We start from the raw sequence: 24,516 nt of genomic DNA, 5'->3' as shown, positions 1-24,516 counted from the left end.
TCTTCTAATCACCACGTTCCCACGTGAGGAAATAGACTCAGGAGCTGATTGCAGAGATGTGTTCCAAGCCGCGTCACAGGCAGGGTTGCCGAGCCAGGATTTACATCTTCACATTCAAAGTTCGTCATTGTGAATTTTGACTCTTGGGGACTGGGCTGCCGATGGGGTGGTACTGCTCCTGGCAGGGCCAGAGTTGGATGGGGCTTGAAAAGGGGGTTCATGGCAGCAGATCTATGGTTCAGGTGAGGGCCATCCCCCCAGCTCCCCACCTGACTCTAGCTGAAAATGACAACTACAACTGGAGCTGGCTCCTGCGCCCACGACACAGCCATTCATGCTTTTGGTGCACATTCCCCTTAATTACCAAAGTTCCCAATTAACGTGGGCTGCTGTGTCTGGTGCTGGGTTATTTTCTCCTATTTTTCCGTTCCTCGGAGTTTACTATTGCAGAGAGACACCAGGTCTGTCATTGTGTCTGTCTTGCTCCCTTCCCACCCTAACCAGAGGGAAACCGAAAAGCAACAGCTGATGGCAATCTGCTCCGGCGCTTGCACGCCCCCTCGGCAGCGGTCTCCTGTTGCTTCTCGGAGCTTGACTGCCCTTTGGAAAAATCTCTCCGCCCCTCGAGAGGAGAGGGGAGCAGAGGACGCGCGCAAGCACGGAGCGGGAGGACGGGCAGGGAGAGGAGGAGAAGGGGTTTGCGCGCGGCCGCTACCCAGAAGCCTGCGGACGGCAGCACGGAGTGGGCTGTCCCCGCGCCCCGCCCCGAGCGAGCCCCCCGCCCCCGCCCCCGCAGGACGCGCCTCCCGGCCCGCCCGACTCCTAGGAGGAGGGGAGGCGGGAAAGCAGCTCAAGCCTCACCCACCGCCCTGCCCCCAGCCCCGCCACTCCCAGGTTCCTCGGGACTCGGCGGGTCCTCCTGGGAGTCTCAGAGGGGACCGGCTGTGCAGGTAGGCGGCTGGGGAGGTGGGTAAAGTTGGCTCCTTTTTTCGAGGAGGAGCGAGGCTCACTGGGGACCGCTCTCTGGAGCGCCGGGAGCGCAGGGTTTCGTTTGTTCAGTGGGTGTGTGCGGACCTCCGCGGTCAGCAGCGCCGCGGTCCCCGCCTGGGCAGCGGGAAACCGGGCTGGGGATGTAAACAAGGAGATCGGCGTCGGAAGAGAGAGCAGCCTCTGGGAGAGGCAGGCTGTGGCGCTGGGGGTGACGCTGGTGGCTGGGAATTGCTCTCGATACTGCCTTGAGCTTGGGGTCAGGGTTTTCAGGAGAAGGGGAAAGGGCTGCGCCCACCCTTTTATCCATGAGGAGTTTTCCCTTTGTTACTTGGAAGCTGTGGACAGTTGGGGGAGCGTGGGGAATTACGGACGAGAGCGTGTGGCTGGGTGTGAGTGTGGACACATGAGCGACACAAAATGGAACTTGCTGGTTTGGTGCTTGGGGAAGGTGGGGCTGGGCGGTGGGCACTGGATGGGGGCGCAGGGAAAGAAGGATTCTAGAGCTCGAGGATTCATGAGAGTGCATCGTTTTTTTCCCCTCCTTCTTGTCTATGCATCCAATCCTGTTTCCTTTCCGGGGGGCCCTGGGGTCCCCCATTGTCCCCTTTCCCCAGCAGGGCTGGCCCTGGCAAAGCCTCCGCTATTGTGTCTCCCGGGCTTCCGTGGAGAGTTGGGTGTGCAGCCTGGGGCTCCCAGCGCTGGCTTCTGGCTCTTACAAGTGGTGGCTGGTAGAGGAGGCACCCGAGGGTGGGAGCTGGGAGCAGCCTCGCTGGAAACATGGGCCTGCCTCGTCACCTGCTGCAAGCCTGCACGCTCACGGGACCGTGGCTACTGGAGGCTTCTCCCCACCAGTGTGCCCTCTGCCTCCACTTCCTTTGTCTCCGTGGCTTCGTGCTCTCTGGCTGGGCTAGGATTTCCAGCTTTGAATATGGATAAGTGGGCATCTTAGGCCCTCTCTGAAAGGAGCCCCCACTGGGGAGCCAGCCACCCTCATATTACGGATGTGTATGTCTATGTCCGCAACTTAGCCTTTTGCACGTGACTTGCCTGGTGGTTGCTATGGAAACTCCTCCATTTCTCAGCCTCCCTCTTTCTCCTGCCCATTCCTCACCTCCATATCTCCTCCCCTCCCCCCAATATGGTTGCCTAGATACTGGTTATCCCTGGCTAGGAGACCTAGATATCTGGCTCCTACACCCAATTGCAGTGGCCCCTTACTCACACCACCCACTTCACACACACTGCACATCACCAACACCACAAACACATACAGACATATACCACACTACGAAATCAACACACCCTCACACTCACACCACACATACACATACATCATACCTATACACACATATACACCAAACACACTGCATATATACCGCACCACCACACACCACCTCCAATGCTACACTGACACCCTACCCTTGCACTGTGCATGCACGCACACACACACACACACACACACACACACACACACTACGTCTACATAAGTCTCAGGCTGGGCTGCGGCAGGGGAGAGAGAGGGCAGTTTCCTTCCTTATCCAGCCACCTCCCTAGGGGTGTAGAGGGGAAGATGTGGAGGCTCAGGAAGCCCAGAAGGAAAACCCTAATATCTCCCTAGGAACCCTGCAGAAGAAGATGGAGGAAAAGGCACTGCCAGATTCCCTCAAAAGAGGAGCCCCTTCCCTAAACCTGGAAGGGAAGGTTGGATAAAGATTGGGCGCAGCCCTTTTCCCTCCTCCTCAAAGCCCTAGTCTGGAGCTCCAGGTGTTAACGAGAGCCAGGCTGGGCACCAACCAGAATTTCAATCTCTTCACTGCCGCTGCTCTCTTCCCTGACCCAGAGAAAGCCTGAGGCTCTGGGAGCCATCCTCACCAGCAGAGGATCAGGCCAGCGCTGGGACCATCAGAGGCTCTGAGCCCCCACAAAGGAGAGAAGGAAAAGTGGTTACTGTTCCAGGAAAGCTGAGGAGGCCAGACCAGGGAGGTAGGAAGGGGAGGGAAACCAGAAAGAGGCAAGGAGAGGGGCCACAGGAGTCAATAAAGTGAAAGTTAGGGCTACCCACCGTTGCCTGGGGTTCAGGCCACCCTCTCTTCCTGGCACGTTTTCCTGCTTCCCGCTTGGCTCCTCCAACCAAATCTGTGCATCTAGGAGAGGAAGCGGATGTGCAAAGGGCTCTAGGCTTGCCAGGGTTCTCCCAAGATGTGTGGCTTCTACAGTTGTTGGAAGGTAGGCTCCTGGGGGAAGAATTTGCTTCCTGGCTTCCATTGGATCTTCAGACTGACCTGACGACCCATTTCATTCAATCATTCAAGGAACTGTTTTAAGTGTCTACTGTGTATTAATTGCTGGGGACATGAAGGTGAGGAGGGAGACACAGTCCCTGACATTGGAATCCTAGGTTTCTCAGAGCTGGAAGAGGCCTTGAGGGAGCATCCAGTTGGAATACAGTGGGAGAAACTGAGGCTCAGCGGTCACATGGCCAGTAGCAGCTGAGGCCTTCTAACTCCTCAGCCAGGATTTCGGTCTTCACACTGCCTGTCCTGCATCCCTTGCTTTCTTTTCTCAGTCACCATCAGAGATGGTGGGTCGATGGAACACTTTGGAGGGAGAGCCTTTGGTCAGCTGGTGACTGGGACGCCCTTCCAAAGTGAGGGTCCCCTAGTGGGCGGGGACAACTGGGGAGCCTGCTTCACTGCGTTTTCTTGGAAGGCGAAGCTGGAAGGTGTGGCAAGGAGAGCAGGGAGAAGGGGCAGTTCCTAGACCCTGGAAATTCCCCGACAGCCTTGGGGGAGTCAGCCCACCAAGATCTCCCCTAAATAAGAGCACCTCCTCTCTTCCTGCCAACCTTGTGGGACTTAGTCAGCTGCCATCTGGATGGCAGACTGTGCCAGGCAGCCCCCCAAGACTCACCTTCGAACAAATCACCTTCTGAGCACCCTGGAGGAAGCAAACCAGTCATGAAAGGCACAGCTTGAAGGAGGCAGGGAGCCTGAAGTGGAAAGGCCGGGTTCCAGCCCCAGCTCTGCCCCTGAGCTTCCACGCTACTCACAGGCAAATGCATTCATTGCACAAATACCCCTTTGGATGCAAACTGGGCTTCTAGTGAAATCCAGAAATGGCTTAGATTGCTCTTCAGCAACTGAAAGCCTTTTGGATTTTAGACCTGTGTTTCTGCATCTGTCAATAGTGGGGTTTAGATTCATGATTTCCAAGGCATGTCTTCCTCTAAATTTGTGTGGATTATACAGTCTTGAAAGAGATCTGTTTTCTCTCCAGGTACCAAATAGTACTCATTTCACAATACAAGGCTGCAGCTGAGCTGAGCAGGAAGGGGCTGGGCTCAGGTTACCCTGGAGAAAACCCCCTTTTCACCCAGTGTGACCAAGAAGCTGAAACCAAATTTTTTTCTTTAGGGCCAAGGGAGCTGGCTCCTCCTGGACGCTGTGGTCTACCTGGCCTTTTCTACCAGGCTGCACACTGGGTGGGTTCTTTAAATAGTTATTCTCTGGAGAGGACAGGGCTGTCATTTTGGTGGTCCAAGAAATCTTCTCCAGGGAGAACCCCTGGCCAGCTGGAGAGTTGCAATGAGAGGGGCCGGTCGGGAACACAGTGCTCTGACACTGTCCCTGATGAGAGGCAGGACATCTCTGGCCGAAACAAAAGCATGGAACCAATTTGGCAGCATCATCTCTGCTCCAGAATCGGGGGAGGGAGAGGCCCTGACCTGGGAAGGGATGAAGCCAGTTTGGAGGCTGCACAGGAACATGTTTGTTACAAAGATGTGGGAGGGAGCACACAGCCTGGGAAGGGGCTGGGGCCCCACGGACCAGGCTGGGGCCATGGGAATAGGGCTGCTCCAGCTCAGAATATGTGATGTGGGCAGAGAGGGCCAAGGATGAAGGGATGTAGTTAGAATGACAGTGACCCCCAAGCAGCTGGAGGACAAAGCCAGGCCCGTACTGAGAGACCAGAGGCTAAGGTTTCAAACTGTCCCATTCACCCTTTTAATAAAGGTTCCCCTCGTAGGTCAGGCAGGCCCTGTGGGCTTCTGAGGTTTCTCCTTCGCTGCAGCCCTCCTGCTTAGGTGGATCAACTGGCTTATCCTGTTCCATTTTCTCTCCCACTGCCCACCTCACGTCCACCTCCTACCAGGAGGCTCTGCGACCTTCTTCCTCCATAAGAAGAGCCCCTCTATGCAATCACGGGTACACTTATGCTCACACACACTTTCCCTTCCTCACACATACATAATCTCCCACACCCGACAGGGAGGCAGGGGCTCGCACATTCCCACACGCCCTCTCTCCTCCCCAAAGAGCTGCAGTCTCTCAGACCATGGTGATGGCCTCTGAACGTCCACCCTCTCAGCCCACTCCATTTTACCCGCTGATGTGACAGCTCAGGTCCAGGTTTGCCACTCCTCTGCTCAAAAACCTCCCCAGGCTCGACTGTGCCTATTAATAAGCACAGGTACGTGGTGCGGGCACTCCAGGCTCAGCGTGCCCCAGCTGCAGCCACCTCTGCAGGCACCTTCTCCAGATGGTCATCCGAAGCCTGGTACTGTCTCGCCCTGTGCCTGAGCTTAGGCCCTTGCTGGAATGTGCCGAGTAGAGGGTGGCAGTCTTTGTAGACACACAAACTTGGATTCTAACCTGGATTCTGATGCTGCCTAGATTTCTTCACTTTCCTAAGCCTCAGTTTCCTTACCTGTGAAATGAGTGTGAGGACAGTAGGAGGTGAGTTGTGCACAGGGCTCGGCATGCTGCCTAGCACAGAGTAAACACTCAGGAGATATCAGCTGCTGTGGTAATGGTAGTCATGACACATTGCTAGGATTATTGGAATGGCATTATTATTGTGATATCATCCTTCGCGGCTCCTCCCAAGTGTTGATTCTTTCGGGTAATTCTTCCATATTCCCAATAAACAGGCATTAAAATTCCCAATAAACATACTCCTCCTATATCGTGAATGTCCTGTTAGTTCTTCCTTGAGAGCATACACCTGCATTTTAGCTATGGATGGACATGCCCTGCCCCCCGCCCCCCGCACTCCACTGCACCTCCTCTCAGTGGCAGATACTGTGCCACAGTGCCTGGCGCAGTATCAGACACATGGAGGAAGCCCAGTGAGCAGCGTGTATGCTGTGACACGCGTGAGGAAGAGTCCTCACCACCAGGAGGTGTGGACACCCGGTTGCCCTTCCCGGCTGTCTCCCAAGCCCTGGTGCACACCATGCGTTCCCAAGATGCACATCCCTTTATTACCATGTGTCATCTCAGCCTCCCAGTTGCTTTGCTAGAGTCTAGAAACTAAGAATTTGACCCCATCTGAGGTCTGAGAGATGCTTAAAAGCTGAAGTCAAAGGAGAGAGGCTGATTCATCACAGCATTTTGATAGTTGGGATTTGACAGAGGCCCAGAGATTAGAAATGAGGCAATGGAGGATGGAGAATACCGAGAAAGTTTTAAATGCCTGAAAAATTCCCTACAGATCCTTTGGTTGTTCTGAGCTTAGGATGGATTTGACATAGAGGGATAATGATGCTGAAGCGTCCATTCATTCACACATCAACATTTATTGAGCGGCTGCTGTGCTCAGTGCTGGGGATCCAGAGATGGCCAGGGTGTGCCTGTGCTCCCAGGGCACTGTGGTGTGATGGAGACATACACTGGTGACAGCCCTACGTGGGAAGGGATGTGGGCCTTGGCTCTCTGGGGATGAGGATGCACTGGGGGGAGGGAGGGGAAAATGTGTTTCCTGAAACAGACAGAGTCAGGTCCACAGCCCCCTCCTCCAAAGACAGAGTCAGGTCAATAGCCCCCTCCTCCAAAGACAGAGTCAGGTCCACAGCCCCCTCCTCCAAAGACAGAGTCAGGTCCACAGCCCCCTCCTCTGAAAGTAGGGCACGTTTCTGGGTATCCAGGCCCGTGGGTCAGGGTTCATCTTCTTGCCACTTCTACCCCTAAAAGGGAGACAATATGAAATTGTACAAAGTGCCCTGTAGGCTGAAACACGCAGGCCAGAGCTGTTCTAAAGAGGTAGGCAGAGAGAGCAAAGGGGGCTGCCTGGTGCTGTGGCCTGGCTGTGGGCAGGGTGGCGTGGGCCTGGCTTCTGGGTTCCTGGCCCTGGCAGCTGCTCTGGGTTTCTGTGTCTGCTGCTGGGACTGCTGTCTGTCCTGTCTTGAATGGGCCTTTGTCAGCAGGTGTGTGGGGGAGGTGATCCCATCCTGGCCTGACTCCATCACGCCCTGCTGGGGCCCCAGCCTGTGGGTTCTGTGCAATACCACTCGCCATTCAGACTCTCTGGAGCCAGACCGAGATTTCCTGGGGAGCCAGAGAGGCCTCAGCCCCTGTGCTGGCAGGCAGGAGGCCTGAATCCCACTCTGACTCCCTCTGGACAAGGCGCGGCATTGGCCCGTGCCTGAGTTGGCCTCGCAGTACTGTTCTGTGTGCCTGCTTCTGAGGGCTGTTGTGAGAAGTCCATGGGTGATGGCTGGGATGCCACAGTGTCACGGTTGTCAGTGACGGTGAGGTGACAGCAAGACCTGGGAAGGGAGCTGGGGCCCCAGGGACCAGGCTGGGGCCATGAGAATGGGACTGCCCCAGTTCAGAATATCTGGTGTGGGCAGAGAGGGCCAAGGATGAGGGGATGTGGTTGGAATGACAGTGACCCGCATGCAGTTGGAGGACAAAGCCAGGCCCGCACTGAAAGACCAGAGGCTAAGGTCTCTGTCTCCACCATGCCTCTGCTCGTGGTCCAGCTTGGGATCTTTCCAGGGAGACTTCCAGAAAACAGGCCTGGGTTTGTGATTTGTGAATTCTGTTTCTGTTTCTAAGGAAGAGGTCTTATTTCTTTTCACAGTCAGTTATTTTCTCTCTCTCTCTCTCTCTCTCTCTCTCTCTCTCTCTCTCTCTCTCCCCCCCCCCCCTCTTCCTCTGTCCAAGTTCCTCTTCCCTAGAAGGAACTTCATGTTTTCATGTTAACGATAAAGGTGCCTCCAGGTTAAACTAAGTCCCCTGCGATATGACAAAGAGAGTTTTGCCTCCACCCTGTGCAGCTGGGCTGGGTTGGGTCTGGGCCAGTTGAGTCCAGGGGACCTGACAACTCGGCCTTGGTGCCCTAGCGGTGGGAGTGTCCCTCTTCCAAGAAAGAGGGATGGAGGGGCAGCATTCCAGCCATTGGGCTACTGAAGGCGCCTGACAGGAGAGGGAAAGGCCACCCTGGGAGGTGTCAGCCACAGTGATGCGCCGGGCGGAGGTGCGCTGTCCTGCTCCTAGACTGTCCAGCTGCCTTCCTGGCAGCTTGGGGAATTCAGCAGTGTCTGCAGCCTCCTTGAGCCCTGGACTGCTGGAATTTCACCACCCTCTGCTCTGTCCTTTCCTTTGCCAGGCTCTGAGTCCAGTCTCTTCGTGGCTCCTCTCTGGAACCTTGCTGACTGGGCGGGGACAGGCAATCATTTCAAGTTAGGTGATTTAACAATAATTGATGCTTAATTGTTTATTTGATGGGCATTTAAAATGCAAATTGAGGGAACTGGGTGCATTTTCCACTGATGGATCTGTGGCCTCTGGTCGACCCAAAGCACTTGTTTTAAAAGGCAGCTTAAAAAGCCCTTGATGGGTTGTTTGTTTGCTCTGTGGCTCTGAACCAGAGAAGCCAAACTCCCGTTACAGATTCATCAAACGCCGAGAAAGCAAGCAGGCGCCTTATGCTGGGATGAAGTTGAGGATTGCTTTTGTTTTTAACTGAATTTTTGAATTTTTATTATTTTTCTAAGAATAGACTATCTTTTTAGAACAGTTAGATTTACAGAAAACTCGGGCAGATCGTATGAGTTCCAATTTTCTCCCCTGGCATACAGTTTCTGCTATTATTACGGTCTTACATTAGGGTGGTACATTTGTTACAATTAATGAACCAATATTGGTACAATAATATTGACTAACATTGACACTTTATTAAAATGTCATTCGTTTGTACCTTATGTCCTTTTTCTGTTCTAGGATCCCATCCAGGATACCACACTCCATTGAGTTGTGCCTCTTTAGGTGCCTCTGGGTCGTGACCGTTTCTCAGGCTTCCCTTGTTTTTGATGACTTTGACAGTTCTGAGGGTCACCCGTCAGGTGTATTGTAGGATGCGGCCCTGTTGGGATTTGTCCGATGTTCTCCTCGTGATTAGACTGGAGTGATGGGTTTTAGGGAGGAAGATCACAGAGAGAAGGTGCCGTTTTCATCACATCACACCAAGATGATACAATCAGCATGATTCATTGCTGTTGACGTTGACGGGACTGGGTTTTCCATCCCTTTCATGCCCCCTACGCAGCACAGTTTCAAGGCCTGGTGATTGGAGCTGTGTTCTCTTCGCTCCATACCAGTCCATCAGCCAGCACTTTCAGCTGCCCTCACCATCCCGGGTGAGGACAGATCATGGGGTAGCACAGAGACTTTTCTGATAGGAGAATCTTAATGAAGCGAGCATGAGACAGAATGTGCTATGTGCCAAATTAGTGCCAACAACAGGCAACAGGTGCTCTTGGAGTCTGGAGAAAGGGGTCTACGTGGAGTGGCAGCTGGACAAAGATAGCATTTATTAACCTTGGCTGCACATCAGAATGAGTGGGGGAGATTCTCAAAATTACCGATGCCTTGACTACACGGCCCGGCTTTAGAGCTGAGTGTGGTTGAGTTGATTTCCAGGCATCTTTTTTCTTTTCTTTCTTTCTTTCTTTCTTTTTTTTTTTTTTCTGAAGCTCTTCATGTGATCCTAAGGTACAACCAGGGTTGAGAACTGGAATAAACAAGGAAGGGAAGGATATTTAAGTAGAAGGAACAGAATACACAAAGGCACGCAGTTAGAGACACATGTGGCAGAAGATGGAAAGTAGACCATCTTAGCTGAAAATAATGAGAAGATACTGGAGGGATAGAAGAGAGGTACACTTAGAGGTTATCATATGCCAAAAAGAAGTTTGGATTCTAAAAAACTAAATAGGACATAGAGGCACCACTGAATGCCTTCGAGTTTGGGAGGGAGGTATTCAGAATACACTTTAGAAAGGTTAGTCCTGCAGTAATCAGTGTCCAGGACAGAGGGGAAGGAGGAGGTTAAAGATGGGTCCAGCTACTACACTATTAGGTAAGTTACTCGGAGGAGTGATGGAAAGGAAGTTCCGATTAGAGAGATATTGCAAGTGCAAGCATGGCTAGGACTTTGCCACAGATGCAGTGTGGAGATGGGGAAGGAGAGAGGAACCCCTGGAAACTTGGTGAGTCTATAAGCTCTGTCAGGCAGGGAGGCAGGGACGGTGTCTGTGTTGCTCACTGCAGTGTTCTCAGTGTTGAGTGAAGTGCCCGGAAAACATTAGGCCATCAATAAATATTTGTTAACTTGGTTACTGGAAAGATAAGGGTGCCATTGTTTCCAAAATTACACCTTGTTCCAAAAGTACTCTCTTTCTCCCCCAGTTTCTCCACCTAAATGCAGGCAGATTTCTCTGCTGTGGAAAGCAATCTGATTAAATAACTCAGGCCAAGATATAAATGACTGTTAGGATTGGGAGTATTTCTCTTGTAGTGATGTCGTGACATTTAAACGTCTCTCCTAAGGAAGAATTGTTGTGGAGGCAGATACATTTTTGAGTAGGGGTGGCCTTTATTTCAATTCTACACCCTCATCTAATTCTGAGCTATACCAGAAAAGAACGTGATCTGCAGCTTTGCAGCCCACTGGTGAAAGGCTGCTGGCTAGTAGTTCTGTTGGCATCCACCGTGAGCTGAGCTCCAGTGGACAGGATAGCCTACAACTGGTCTGGGACTCCATCCAGTGCTCAGCATAAATGCACTGGTATTGTGCTAGGCAAAGTGCAGCAGGGAACCCAGCAGCTGTGAGATGGACAGAGGCTGAGAGGGACACAGGAGTGTGCTGATGCCAAAGCTCAGCTGGGAGTGATGGGGCATCACTGGGAACAGCTGGGATCCAACAATGGGTAGCAGACTTGCCACGACCTCTCCTCTTAACAGGCTCCAGGGTCCCAGCCTTACCCCAACCTCAGTCATAGTCAGCAGAACAGAGTTGGGCAAGAAAATGTGAAAGGGGGAAAAAGGGGATAATGCATGGCAAAGTTTGAAAAGCTGTATTTTGGGTTATTCTCCCCTGGCCTGGGTAAGAACACCCTCATCAAGTAAGCCCAGCCTGATCAGGAGTTAGGCTCAACTTTTTTTTTCCCATCACCTATACCCATTTTTCCCCCTAGTTTTTTTTTAGTATGATAAAATACACGTAACATAAAATGTACTATCATTTTTAAGTGTACATTTCAGCGGCGAGGCAAGTATATCTATATTGTTGTGAAACCATCACCACCATCCATCTCCAGAACTCCCCTCCTCTTGTGAAACTGAAACTCCATACCCATTAAACACTCACTCCCCACTTCCCCCTTCCCGGAGCCCCTGGCAACCACCATTCTCCTTTTTGTCTCTGATTTTGATTACTCTAGTGCCTCAAAAAAGTGGTATCATACGGTACTTGTCCTGTGACTGGCTTATTTCACTTAGCATCTCGTCCTCAAGGTTCATCCATGTTGTAGCTGGAACCAATAAGGATGTGGAAAGATGCTCAGCCTCACACAGGCACTCTTTTTTTTTGTTTTTTGTTTTCTTTTGAGATGGAGTCTTGTTCTGTCGCCCAGGCTGGAGCGCAATGGCACGATCTCACTGCAACCTCCACCACCCGGGTTCAAGCGGTTCTCCTGCCTCAGCCTCCCGGGTAGCTGGAACTACAGGCACACACCACCACGCCCAGCTAATTTTTAGTATTTTAGTAGAGATGGAGTTTCACCATGTTGGCCAGACTGGTCTCGAACTCCTGACTTCAGGTGATCCACCTGCTTCGGCCTCCCAAAGTGCTGGGATTACAGGCGTGACCCACCGTGCCTGGCCAGGATGCTCAACCTCACCACGGGCACTCTTACGTTCCTCCTCAGCCTCTGTCCATTTTACAGCTGCTGGGCACAAGATTCATCCATGTGTCAGAATTTCCTTCCTTTTTAAGGTTGAAGAATATTCCTCTATGTGTATATACCGCGTTTTGCTTATCCATGAATCCACCGATGGACACCTGGGTTGCTTCTGTGTTTTAGCTATTGTGAATAATGCTGTTGTGAACATGGGTTTACAAATATCTCTTCAAGGCTCTATTTCCAGTTCTTTTGGGTATACATCCAGAGGTGGAATTGCTGGATCATATGGGAATTCTATTTTTAATGTTTTAAGGAACCACTCTACTGTTTTCCACGGTAGCTGTGCCATCTTACATTCCTAGCAACAGTGCACAACGGTTCCAATTTCTCCACATCCTTACCAACACTTGTTATTTTCTTTCTTTCTTTTTTTTTTTATAGTAGCTATCCTAACGGATGTGAGGTGGTATCTCATTGTAGTTTTGATTTGCATTTTCCTAATTATTATTGAGGTTAAGCATCGTTTCATGTGCTTATTGGCCATTTGTGTATCTTCTCTGGAGAAGTGTTAGTTCAAGTTATTTGCTCATTTTTGAATTGGATTGTTTGCTTTTTTTGTTGTTGCGTTTTAGGAGGTCTCTATTAATTCCTTATCAGATGTATGATTTGAAAATATTTCCTTCCACTCTGTGGTATTTTTACTCTGTTGATTGTGTCTTCTGATGCACAACATTTTTATGTTTTTATAAAGTCCAATTTTTTGGCCAGGCTTGGTGGCTCTTGCCTGTAATCCCAGCACTTTGGGAGGCCGAGGCTGGCGGATCACGAGGTCAGGAGTTCAAGACCAGCCTGACCCACATAGAGAAAACCCTGTCTCTACTGAAAATACAAAAATTAGCTGGGTGTGGTGGCGGAAGCCTGTAATCCCAGCTACTTGGGAAGCTGAGGCAGGAGAATTGCTTGAACCCCGGAGGTGAAGGTTGCGGTGAGCTGAGATTGAGCCATTGTACTCCAGTATGGGCAAAAAGGTGAGACTCCATCTCAAAAAAAAAAAAAAAAAAAGTCCAATTTGCATATTTTTTTGTTTTGTTGGCTGTGCCTTTGTTGTCATATTCAAGAAACCATTGCCAGATCCAATATCATAAAGCTTTTGCTGTGTTTTTTCCGAAGAGTTTTAAGTTTTAGGTTTTATGTGTAGGTCATGGATCCAGTTAGGTTAAATTTTGTGTATGGTGTTGAGTAAGGGTCTACCTTTATTCTTTTGCATGTATGCATCTGGTTTTCCTGGCACTTGCTGAAAAGACTGTCTTTTCCCCATTGAATGGTCTTGGCACCCAAGTAAAAAATCTTTTGACCACATATGTGAGGGTTATTTCTGGACTTTATCCTACTCTATTGGTGTATACATGTCTGTACTTATGTCACACACTGTTTTGATACTGTAGCCTTGTAGTAAAATTTGAAATCAGGAAGCTTGAGTCCTTCAGCTTTGTTCTTTTTCAGGATTTTTTTGGCTATCCAGGGTTCCTTGAGATTCCATATGAATTTTAGCACAGATTTTTCTATTTCTACAAAAAAATGTCATTGGGATTTTGATAGGGATTGCATTAAATCTATAGATCATTTTGGATAGTATTAATTTCTTTAAAATGTTAGGTCTTTAAATCTACAAACATGGACTATTTTTTCTGTTTATTTACATCTTCTTTAATTTATTTGAGAAATGTTTCTATTGCATGAGTTTCTCACGTTCTTGGTTAATTTCTAAATATGTTATTCCTTTTGATATTATGATATGGAATTGTTTTTTAGTTTCCTATTCAGATTTTTTACTGTTAATGTATCGAAATGCAATTATTTTTTGTGTGTTGACCTTGTGTCCTGCTACATTGCAGAGTTTATCAGTTCTTACAGTTTTTATATGTGATCTTTAGGGTTTTCTATGTATAAGATGATACCATCTGTGAACAGAGATCATTTTACTTCTTCCTTTCCAATTTGGATGCCTTTTACTTATTTGTTTATTTTGCATAGTTGCTTTGGCTAGGATTTTCAATACTGTGTTAAATAGAAATGGTGAAAGTGGGCATCCTTGCCTTCTTCCTGATGTTAGAGGAAAAGCTTTAAGGCTTTCACCATTGAGTGTGATGTTTGCTGTGGTTTTTTTTTGTTTGTTTGTTTTTTGTTTTTTTGTTTTTTTTTTAACTTATGACTTGTATTATGTTGAGGTAGTTTCCTTCTATTCCTAATTTGTTGAATGTTTTCCTCATGGGAGGATGCTGATGCCAAATGCTTTTTCTGCATCAATTGAGATGATTGTGTGGTTTTTTTTTTTCCCTCCGTTTTGCTAATGTGGTATATTATATTGATTGATTTTCATATATTGAACCATCTTTGCATTCCAGGAATAAATTGGGGCCTCCGATTTTATTTCCCTTAGTCCCTGCCCATTTCCACATGTGCCAGGGAGGCAGCAAGGAAGAGTGGAAGGTGTGTAGCACCAGCAGAATTAGTGACAGTTCCAGGTATGCTTTTGTTAGCTGTTGGGCCTTGGGCAATAGCATAAGCCTGAGCCTCTCTTTTTCTAATCTGTAAAATGGCAGTAATAACCAACATCCCATGGAGTTGTGATGTTTCTTTGAGCTAATGCTTGTAATGTTGTCTGGTGAATAAGGTGTTTTATAAATGATTGGTGATATTAACATTATCACACCATCGTCATCATCATCGTCCTCATTATCATCATCATCCCCTTTGACCAATGTGGGCAGGGAATAGGAATATGCAACATGTAAGACACAGTAGCTCCCCTTTCTGTTTGATAGTCACAGATACACTGAAGGGTCCAGGGCTGAGGAACAAGAGTCCCTATCTTGATACGTCTTGCTGTGACCTCCTCAACCCAAGCGGAGTAACAGGGCCATCTTAGGAATAGCACTTTGGTTTTGCAGGAGTCCATTTGGCCCTGCCTGTGTGTGTCAGGGCCCAGCCCTTCTAGAGAGATACCCTGAAGGGGCCCTTTGTGGGAGGCAGTGGCTTCTCCTTGAATGACCTTGGTGAAGGAAGAAGATTGGGCATGGTGACCAGAGGAGGTGGCTGAAGACCTTGTGGGCTGGGCCTTGGTCTGGGATAGCCGCAGGCTCCTGGTCTCTGTCCAGCAGAGACACTGTGTCTTCTGGGCAGCAGCCCTGTAGCCAGGGAAGGGCGTGAGATGTTTTCTCCCAGGAACAGCAGCTGTCTGTTGACTTTGCCTTCTCAGACCCTGCCCTGGTGCATTTTCCTGTCTCTGCTTTTTGGCAGATCTATGTGAGTGGGGCACACAGGGCATGGTGGAGGCACCCAGGGCAGCCAAGGCCTCAGAGGGAGGAGGATGACGTGAGGCCTTGCTTGATGCTTCCTTCAAAACCAATTCTCTTCTCTCAGCAGCCTCCACCTGTCCTGGCTTCACCACCTGTGTCCCTCCTTCCCATTTTCCAGCTCAGCTTCTGCGGGGACTTGGCCCCTGGGCCACCCTCTCCCATCTTGAAGGCTCTTTCTTTCTCTTTCCTTTGCCTGTCTCTCCCACTTCTTCCAGGGCATTGCCTTTTCAGTTTCTCCTCCTCCGGACTTTCTCATCTCTCCTGCTGCCTCATGTCCTCTGTCCGTCTTGCTTTTGTGTCTCTCATGGGGGCACCCTCAGTTTGGGCCTGGGAAGATGTGTCCCTTGCTTCAGCTGTCCCAGCCAGATGTGTCCTCCCTGGGCCACCTGTCTACAGCTCTGGATGACATAGGCTGTTTGTCTTGAGGCAGGAAAAGGCAGTGGCCGGGAGCTGGTGTCAGGTGTGGGCTGAGGCCCCTCCACACCCTGTGACCACATGAGGACCCTGGAGCCTTCCAGTGGTTGGAGGACAATGTTAGGAGGAAGGAAGGGAAGGGGGAGGAAGTTACTGTGGCCCTCTCCCTAGCCCCCATCTCTGTTTCTCTTTCCATTTTCCTGGAAAAGGAAGAAATGAAGGAGGAAGCCAAGGACAGAGTTGGGGAGTGATATAGTAATGATACTAACAGGTGATGCTTCTCCAGCAGTTACTATTCCCCAGGCACTGTACCCAGCTCCGTCCACAGGCCATCTCTTTTCATTGCAAATGACAGCAACAGAACTCCTTCTAGTTTAGGTGAAACAGGGGTATATACAGTTGACAGAGCCAGACTCAGGAAGGGCGGGACCTCTGGTTTGGGAACACTGGAGCCTGAGGCACAGCTAGGAAGCTTTGCGGGCCCCTCCTCCCTGCCTCTCTCCCCTGCCAGCTCTGTACCTGTCAGCTGCTGGCCGACTTCTCCCCCGACAGACTCCTCCTCCTCCCACCCAGCAGGATGCTGAGGTCTTTTCTGCTGTGTCTTTTAGCTACAGGGGAGAAGCTGAGATTGGTAGGCTCCTGTAGACCAGCAGGGTTGGAGTAGGGGCGGAGCAGGCTCCCTTCCAAAAGGGGATGCCATTCACAGAAGAGGGGACTGATGTGGGCACAAAGACCACCTCATCAGATGCTCACTGCTCCCGAGATGCATGCTTTTACTCCCGTCTTGCAGTTGCAGATGCCAAGACTCTGAAAAGCCAAGTAACACTCCCGAGACCACAGAGCCACGAGTGGCAGAGAGGACGGAGAGCTGAGTGCTCAGAGCAAGGACCCTGGAGCCAGGTTGCTTGGGATTGAATCTAGGCTCTACTACTTTCTAGCTCTGGAATTTTGGGCAGGTTACTTAACCTTTCTGGCCTCAGTCTGCCCATCTGTGTAAAGGGAATGGTCATAATAACAGCTGCTTCTTAGGACTAGGGTAGAATGAGTTATATACGTAAACCATTTAGAACAACACTTGGCATGGCATGAGCACCTTATGAATGTTACATATTGTTATCAGAGTGTTTTACAGTTTACAAAGAACCTTCACACATATTATCTCACTTGACCTTGATCATAGCCTTGGAAAGTGGACAAGGGAATGGACTGACAGATACTGCACTGATTCTGTGCTGCCTGCACCCAATGCGCTCACCCTTGGCCTAATCAGCTGCAGGGTTCTGCAACCTGTTTTAAAAAATCCCCCACCCGAATAAACAGCTCTCTGTCCAACAAGGGAGTATCAGTGCTTTCTCAGGGGTGAGCTGGCAAGATTGTACATTCTGCTCTCTCTCTAGCGCACGAATATGTATGAAGCTAGCGATGCTGGGAGCTTGGTTGGTAAATGTTCATCCAGAGGTGGGAGCCCCTGCGTTGTGACTCTGTGCAGAACTGGTTGGATTCTCTCGGGTAGTTGTGTCTTGTGGCCTCAGCCTGCAAGGACTGGGATGGGAATGAGAAAACAGGGTGGCAGCTACCTAGGGAAGCTGGGCCCTTCAAAGAACCACAGTGCAGGTGGTCCCTCATGGCTCTTTGCCCCCAACTGGATGTGATCCCTCGCTATGAGGTGGGGCCCGAGGGCTGGAGTTTGGGGCTGGCTCTGGGATCGAAGGAAACCCACTCATAGCAGAAAAGCTCCCTGCCCTCCACCAACAGCCAGGCAGACAGAGCAGGGCTGAAGTCCAGAATCCTGCACTTATTCTCCAGGGCACCTCTCTTTCCCTGCCTCAGTTTCTTTCCATGGAAAATGCGTTTGACGATAACAAAAGACCTTTGGCAGACATGAAGCCCAACTCCTCACTCTCTCACACAGCAGAGCAAGCGGGTGATGAGAACAGGCCTTTCCCATGACCCCAGCTGTGCGGTGAGGGTGAGCTTGGTGCAGGTGGCTATTGCCATAGCGTGGATCTGAGTGTAGTGTATGACCAGACTAAGGATGAAAACAGGGAAGCCCTGGACTGAAAATGATCACAGACAGACTGGTCAGATGTACTGGGAGAGAGGTGGAATCTTTCTATTCCTAAGACCTTAACAATTCTCACTGGGAGGAAAACAGGGGGAGGGCAGTCTGATTGATTTGTGCTAAGCAAGAGCTTTTGGAGACAAGGGACTGGCTCCGAAGGCTGTTTAAGGCCTCCTTAGGTCTTGGATTTCATGAAAGGGCCACAGGTGCACATTACCAGTGTGCATATACCATCGGGTTATGTTTAAGGATGAAGTGAGAATAAATATTTAAATCACTAAGAATAGTGCCTGGCCTGTATAGTTTGTCGTGATTGTAATTATTACCTCTTGTATCCAATACAGACCCCCAGACTGGGCCTCAAGTGTGGGTTTTCATCTCAGAATTTTTAGTTCCTCTTAGTTTCTTCTGTGGCATCCGTAGAAGGGCTCCTATGATGCAGGCGGACCTCTGTGTCCAGCCTTCTGGTTCAAGGCCGCTGCCTTGGGAGTGTGCAGTGTGAGTCAGAGGTGGGCTTTGTAAAGGCACAAGGAGCTCCAACCCTGGACCTCCCTCCTCAGGGGATTCACATTCACCACCCAGTGGCTCCACAGTGTCCTGCCAAACTGGGTGTGGCTGGACCTGGGGTTGGGACACACTGGCTTGGGGCGGGAGTCTTGCACAATGCTAGGAGGCAGGAGCTGTATCTCGTAGCCCCATGAGCAAACGGACTTTTGAGCAGCCTCCCAGAAGGGGTTGAAATTGATGCAGAATTGGCCGGGTGTGGTGGCTCACATCTGCAATCCCAGCACTTTGGGAGGCTGAGGTGGGCGGATCACCGGAGGTCAGGAGTTGGAGACTACCCTGGCCAATATGGCGAAACTCCGTCTCTACTAAAAATACAAAAATTAGCTGGGTGTGGTGGCTCGCACCTGTAGTCCCAGCTACTCAGGAGGCAGGAGAATCGCGTGAGCCTGGGAGGAGGAGGTTGCAGTGAGCTGAGATCACACCACTGCACTCCAGCCTGGGACAGAGCGAGACCGTCAAAAAGAAAGAAAGAAAGAGAGAGAGAGAGAGGGAGGGAGGAAGGAAGGAACTGAAGCAGAATCGACCCTCTGTTTTACAAAAACAGAGGATGAACCTGGGCCTTGGCTCTGGGTCCCTGTGGCTTGGGAACTTTGACAGGAGAGTGTTTAGGGCACAGAGTGGGGGTGTGAGGCTGAGTGTGGTCCTTACCCCTGTTTCCAAGCTGGTGGTCAGATGGGACCCAAGGTGAGGGGAGAAAGCAGCCCTGACATGGAGAGGGAGTGAGGGGTGCCGGGCTCAGCCAGGAGGGACCCTGGGAAAGCCCCCCGGAGCTCTGCTGGACATATATCCCCCGAGTGGATGATGACTGTCCTTTTGTCCTTCATTTTCCTTTTAATCCTGCAAGAGAACTTCAGCCAGAGCATCTGAGATGGGAAGCAGAAAAAGGATGGGCAGTTAGGAGAGGAAAAGCACAGCTGTGTGTGAGTAGGGAGGTATTTTGGTTGGATGCCAAGGGCACCCGGATGCCCCAGCCTGGATGGGAAGTAGGGAGACGCTGGAGTGGGGCTGGGGTGGGGTGCCAGGGAAGATCAAGGAGAAGAATATCCAGCCTCTCTAGTACTGAGGCCTCTCTGGGATTCTTTATCATTTGTCTGAAAGCATTATGAGGCTTCAATTCCCATAAAAATAAAACACATTCCAAAGCCAAGCCCAGGGTTTGGGCATTCTCTGCTGGTTTGTACTGACCACTCCCCCAAGTCCCATTCATGAGCATGGAGAATAGAGAACTGACGGTAAGGCTGATAGAGTGCAGGCACGGCCCTTTCATGGAAACAGAGGGCTAAGGAGGCCTTAAAAAGCCTTCGGAGCCAGTCCTTTATCTCCATGAGGTCTTGCTTAGCACGAATAGATCAGACCACTCTCCCCGTTTTCCTCCTAGACAGTAAGACTTGCTAAGGTCTTAGGAATATAAAGATTCCTGGGCTGGTTGTGGTGGCTCATGCCTGTAATTCCAGCACTTTGGGAGGCTGAGGTGGGCGGATCACGAGGTCAAGAGATCGAGACCATCTTGGCCAACATGGTGAAACCCCGCCTCCACTAAAAATACAAAAATTAGCTGGGCGTGGTGTCACGTGCCTGTAATCCCAGCTACTCGGGAGGCTGAGACGGGAGAATAGCTTGAACCTGGGAGGTGGAGGTTGCAGTAAGCCAAGATCGTGCCACTGCACTCCAGCCTGGGCTACAGAGCGAGACTCCGTCTCAAAAAAAAAAAAAAAAAAAAAAAAAAATTCCACCTCTTTCCCAGGACATCTGACCAGTTTTTCTGTGATAATTTTCAGTCTGGGACCTCTCTGTTTTCATTCTTAGTCTGACCTTACACAATGCAGATCCATGCTGCAGCACTAGCCACCTGCGCCAAACTCACCACATCACCCGGGGATAATGGGAAAGACCTGTTCTCATCACCTGTTTGCTGTCATGTGTGAGAGAGTGAGCAGTTGGGTCCCATGCCTCCAGAAGACCCGTTCTAGACATGATTCCATCCCTTGCCTTCCCTGAAGCCAGCACCGTCCCCTCCCATCTCCAGTCCAAAGTTGTTTTTCAATCCAAGGAGGCTGTCAGTGGCTTCCCTCCTGCCCTCTCATGTCCCTGGCCACCCCATTCCTGCAGGGCCTCGCCTTCTTCCCTGGCTCCAGCCGGGCTGCCCCACTTCCCTTTGGCATTGCTCAGCCTTCCTTTCCTGTGTTCCTCCTGGCCGCTGCTCTGCCAGCCCTGTCCTGCCCACCTCCCAATCCCAGCACATCAAAACAGCAGTCAGGAGTGGGAGGTGTATGTTCTGAGCCCTGCCCCGCCCCTGAATAACTGGATGAATCAGATACCTCATCTCTCTTTGGGCCCCAATTTTCACAAATAAAAAGCAGGAGCCCAATCACTGTAACCGACTGTTATGAATTGTGTGATGCTAACTCCAGCTGGTAGACCTCACATCTTGGTTATACTCAATATATACACAGTCGAATCTTTTTTTAATAGACTTCTTGTTTGCAAAGATCTAGATACGTCATAGGCTAAATCATATCCCTTCGCATATAATAATAGTCTAGGATAACCAGTTAGACTAAACTGTGGGGCCTAGGCATTCTGCGACCCCATCAAAGGCCCCACTCTGGGATGATCTGTCTGAAGTGAGACCTCATCTTTCTTTGGGGCATCCTGCTAAGACCCAGGCCCGGTGACCCCTCAGGGCTTGTCATCCGTGGGCTGAGCCTGCAGGAAGGCAAGCAGGTGGGATGCCAGGGGAGGCGAGTGAAGCTTCGGGAGCAGGGGGAGGGAGGGATGAGGGTGAGATAATGAAGTTTCACTGTAATTTGGAGCCTCTGCATTTTCAAGGGAGGTTGTTTCTGAGTTATTTTCACAATGGAACTGGGTATTCTGATCTACCTCACTGCTGTGTGGAATCAAAAATAATAGAGCATGTTGCTATATCATCAACTAGTGGCTTCTCTTTCTGAGCAGTTTTTACCCAGCAATTAAGTGAAATTATGTGACTCAGTATGGGAAGATAATTGCCGGAGAAACTCTTCTGATTGCTTTCTCCCGCACATGCAGCCAGCAGCCAAGCAGGAGGATCAGAGAGGAAAATTAACATGGAAGTGCTGCTGCCACCCGAAACCTCAGCTGCTTGCCAATGTGGAGATAAACGAGAGCATGGAAAGGAGAGGAAAAATGAGCGGAAATGGAATTTGTTCTCATAATACACTCTAGAGGAGGCAGCAACATGTGATTGGTTCCATTCTCCAGATGGGGAGAGTGATCCAAATGGTCTAGAGGGGAAGAGTTGGGCAGCAGGAGAGTGATGCAGCCAGGGAGTCCCCCACTCCAGCAGTGATGATTTCTCAGGGCCCCTTTGCCGGCGAGCCAGGTCCTCAGGCCCCCAGGCAAAGGTCCAGGGCCCAGTGCCCATGCAGCGGTGCATACCCTGTTCCTGTGCCCTCTCCACTCACTTCAGCCTTGGATCTCCCTCCCCCAGTGACTCCTCCTTCCTCTCTTCCATCTACTCCTTAGACCCTCTCGCCCGGAACTGAGATTTATCATCGCCAAGCCTCTTATCCTCCCCACCCCAGCCAGCCTCCAGCACCCCGGCTTCCTCCCTGGAAGGAGGGAGAAAGGAATATGTGGTCACTGGGAGGGTGGGAGGTGCGGAGGGGTGGTATATGAGACGGAAGGGAAGCCAAGCTGGGTGCAGCAGTGAGACAAAGGCATTCTGTGGCCCTTCAAAGGTTCTGTGTGTGTACTTGGCCACTCCATTCAGGGGCAGCGCCAACAGTATCACCGATGAGATTTTTAAAAATGGGTTTAGGGCCCACCCCCCCCCCGCCCCCATGGGGGCCCATGCTGAGGTGTGGTTGATGTAGCCCAGGCTGGGACAGCAGCTTGGAGGAGTAGAGAATTGGTCACTTTTCAAATTTGTGACAGTATTTCTTTTCACACTGTAACTTGATCAGAAATATTTTCTTTAGAATACAAAGGCAGGCCTTAACTCTTTAGCTTGGCACTCAAGAGCCTCTGCAATCTGATTCCAACCCTCTTATCTGAGTTCTCACCACCTACCCCGTCATGCTTTACTCCAACTGGGTTGTTCACTGTTTTGGAAGGTGTCTTACACTAGAAATGGCAGCTACTTGGTAGGTTGCTGTCACAGCTCCCTCACAGGCAATGCAGACATTACTGGTGGATGAAGGCCATCTCCTGTTGGACCTCATTTGGGGAAGCCACTTTGGACAGCTACTATGGAATGAAATGCCTTAAGGCGAAACTTGAACTGATCTTGAAGTTGAACTGTATCTCATTTGTTATTCCTACTTCCTGTTTCCCCTCTCACTGCTTTTGCTCATGCTGTCTTCTCTGCCGGAATGCGTTTCCTCTACTCTCTCCCTCCCCTTGTCTATCAAAATCCTACCCTGCTCTTAAGGTTCAGCTGGAATGTCAGTTCCTCCATGGAAACTTCCCTGGCTCCTTGTTGAGCTCTCTGCTCCCCCTTCTCTCTGTCTTTCTGGACTTTTTTTTTTTGAGACGGAGTCTTGCTCTGTCGCCCAAGCTGGAGTGCAGTGGCGCGATCCTGGCTCACTGCAAGCTCCGCCTCCTGGGTTCACGCCATTCTCCTGCGCCAGCCTCCCGAGTAGCTGGGACTACAGGCGCCCGCCACCTCGCCCGGCTCATTTTTTGTATTTTTAGTAGAGACAGGGTTTCACCGTGGTCTCGATCTCCTGACCTTGTGATTCGCCTGCCTTGGCCTCCCAAAGTGCTGGGATTACAGGCGTGAGCCACCGCACCTGGCCTGTCTTTCTGGACTATTGTTGCATGGTGTCTCTACCTCTTGGGAAGTTCTCTTCATATTTGCTGATGGATCAGAGCCCTTTGCCACCAAATCCTACCTCTCCTTGGTAGCTGAGGCTGTATCTTGTTCACCTACTTATCCTTTGCAGAGCCCATAATAGTATGGTCCTTTCTAGCAGTTCAGTGTTTACTTGTATAATGGATTTGAACCTGAGAATCAATGGAGGTGATTGTTGGAGTTTGAAAGGAAGGCACAGCAGCAACCTGAACTGCTGCCCATTGTGCCTGGTGGCCCAGAGCCATTGACATGTGCTTTCCCTATTCCCAGGGGCAGGAGGAGCCCTATTGCCAACACCACAGGCCCTCTTCTGGCTAGAGCTGGTCAAGAAGACACTATGGGAAGCCTGGTCCATTTGTCCCTCCCTCTGTTGCCTCACATCCAATATTCACACCATGGCCCCTAAGATTTGAAGACCCTAATGTGTTGTTTCATCTTCCACATCTTGACTCCAGTCTCGCTCCTCACTGGCTGAGCAAGGAGCAGGTGCAATTTGGAGATGGGGCTTGGGCTAGGAAGTAGCAGTAAAGTGGAGAAAGAAAGAGAGAAGGAGAGAGGGAGGGAGATGTTTTACAAATAGCAGATGCTCAAAACTTACTTTATTTCATACTTTGATTGAAGATATTTTAGGACTGTATGACTGCCTGAATCATAAGGGGACTTTCCATTATAAAATAATTAATCCCAGGTTTATTATTACACAGCTTGGTTTAAAGAAGGAATGAAAATCATCCAATCATAAGTCACCATTACTCTCCCCACACCAGACACTACCAAAAAAACAAAACAAAACAAAAATCCCATGAGATAACTGGGCCGGGCATGGTGGCTCATGCCTGAAATCCCAACACTTCAGGAGGCTGAGCCAGAAAGATCACATGAGGTCAGAAGTTCGAGACCCAGCCTGGCCAACATGGTGAAACCCTGTCTCTACTAAAAATACAAAAATTAGCTGGGCATGGTGGCGCATGCTTGTAGTTCCAGCTACTAGGGAGGCCGAGGCAGGAGGATCACTTGAACTCGGGAGGTGGAACTCCAGCCTGAGCGACACAGTGAGACTCTATCTCAAACAAAACAAAACAAAACAAAAACTAGCACTGGAGTATGTGAAGCATAGCCAGAACTTAAGCCATAGTTGCACTTAGAGTGAACACTCGTTGACATTACTGCATTCTGTAGGCTAATCAGCATTGAGCCCATCTAGGTTGGGAAGCCAAACCTGAGACTACCTGCATGAAGCCGAGAACCATTGAGAGGGACTAAAGTGATCTCAGGTTGGTATCTGCTGGCCCCAGCCTGCCCCCAGCCATGAAAAAGCAAA

At 50.3% G+C, this 24,516-nt stretch overlaps 1 protein-coding gene across 2 annotated transcripts in view; it reads left to right on the top strand.

The window, feature by feature from the left end:
* The first annotated feature begins 717 nt into the window (after nt 1-717).
* FXYD6 (FXYD domain containing ion transport regulator 6) overlaps nt 718-24,516 on the top strand; it is a 39,577-nt gene continuing 15,778 nt past the window's right edge. Inside the window, exon 1 of one of the 2 annotated variants that reach the window (XM_015115799.3) lies at nt 718-950. The gene's annotated coding sequence lies outside the window, so the exon portion shown is untranslated. The remainder of the gene's footprint in view (nt 951-24,516) is intronic. The other variant, NM_001260855.1, reaches the window with a different exon arrangement.

This window comes from Macaca mulatta, chromosome 14 (assembly GCF_049350105.2).
Source record: "Macaca mulatta isolate MMU2019108-1 chromosome 14, T2T-MMU8v2.0, whole genome shotgun sequence".
NCBI classification, from domain to species: Eukaryota; Metazoa; Chordata; class Mammalia; order Primates; family Cercopithecidae; genus Macaca; species Macaca mulatta.
Note: the sequence above shows the minus strand (reverse complement) of the source record. Positions and strands in the feature narration are given on the sequence as shown.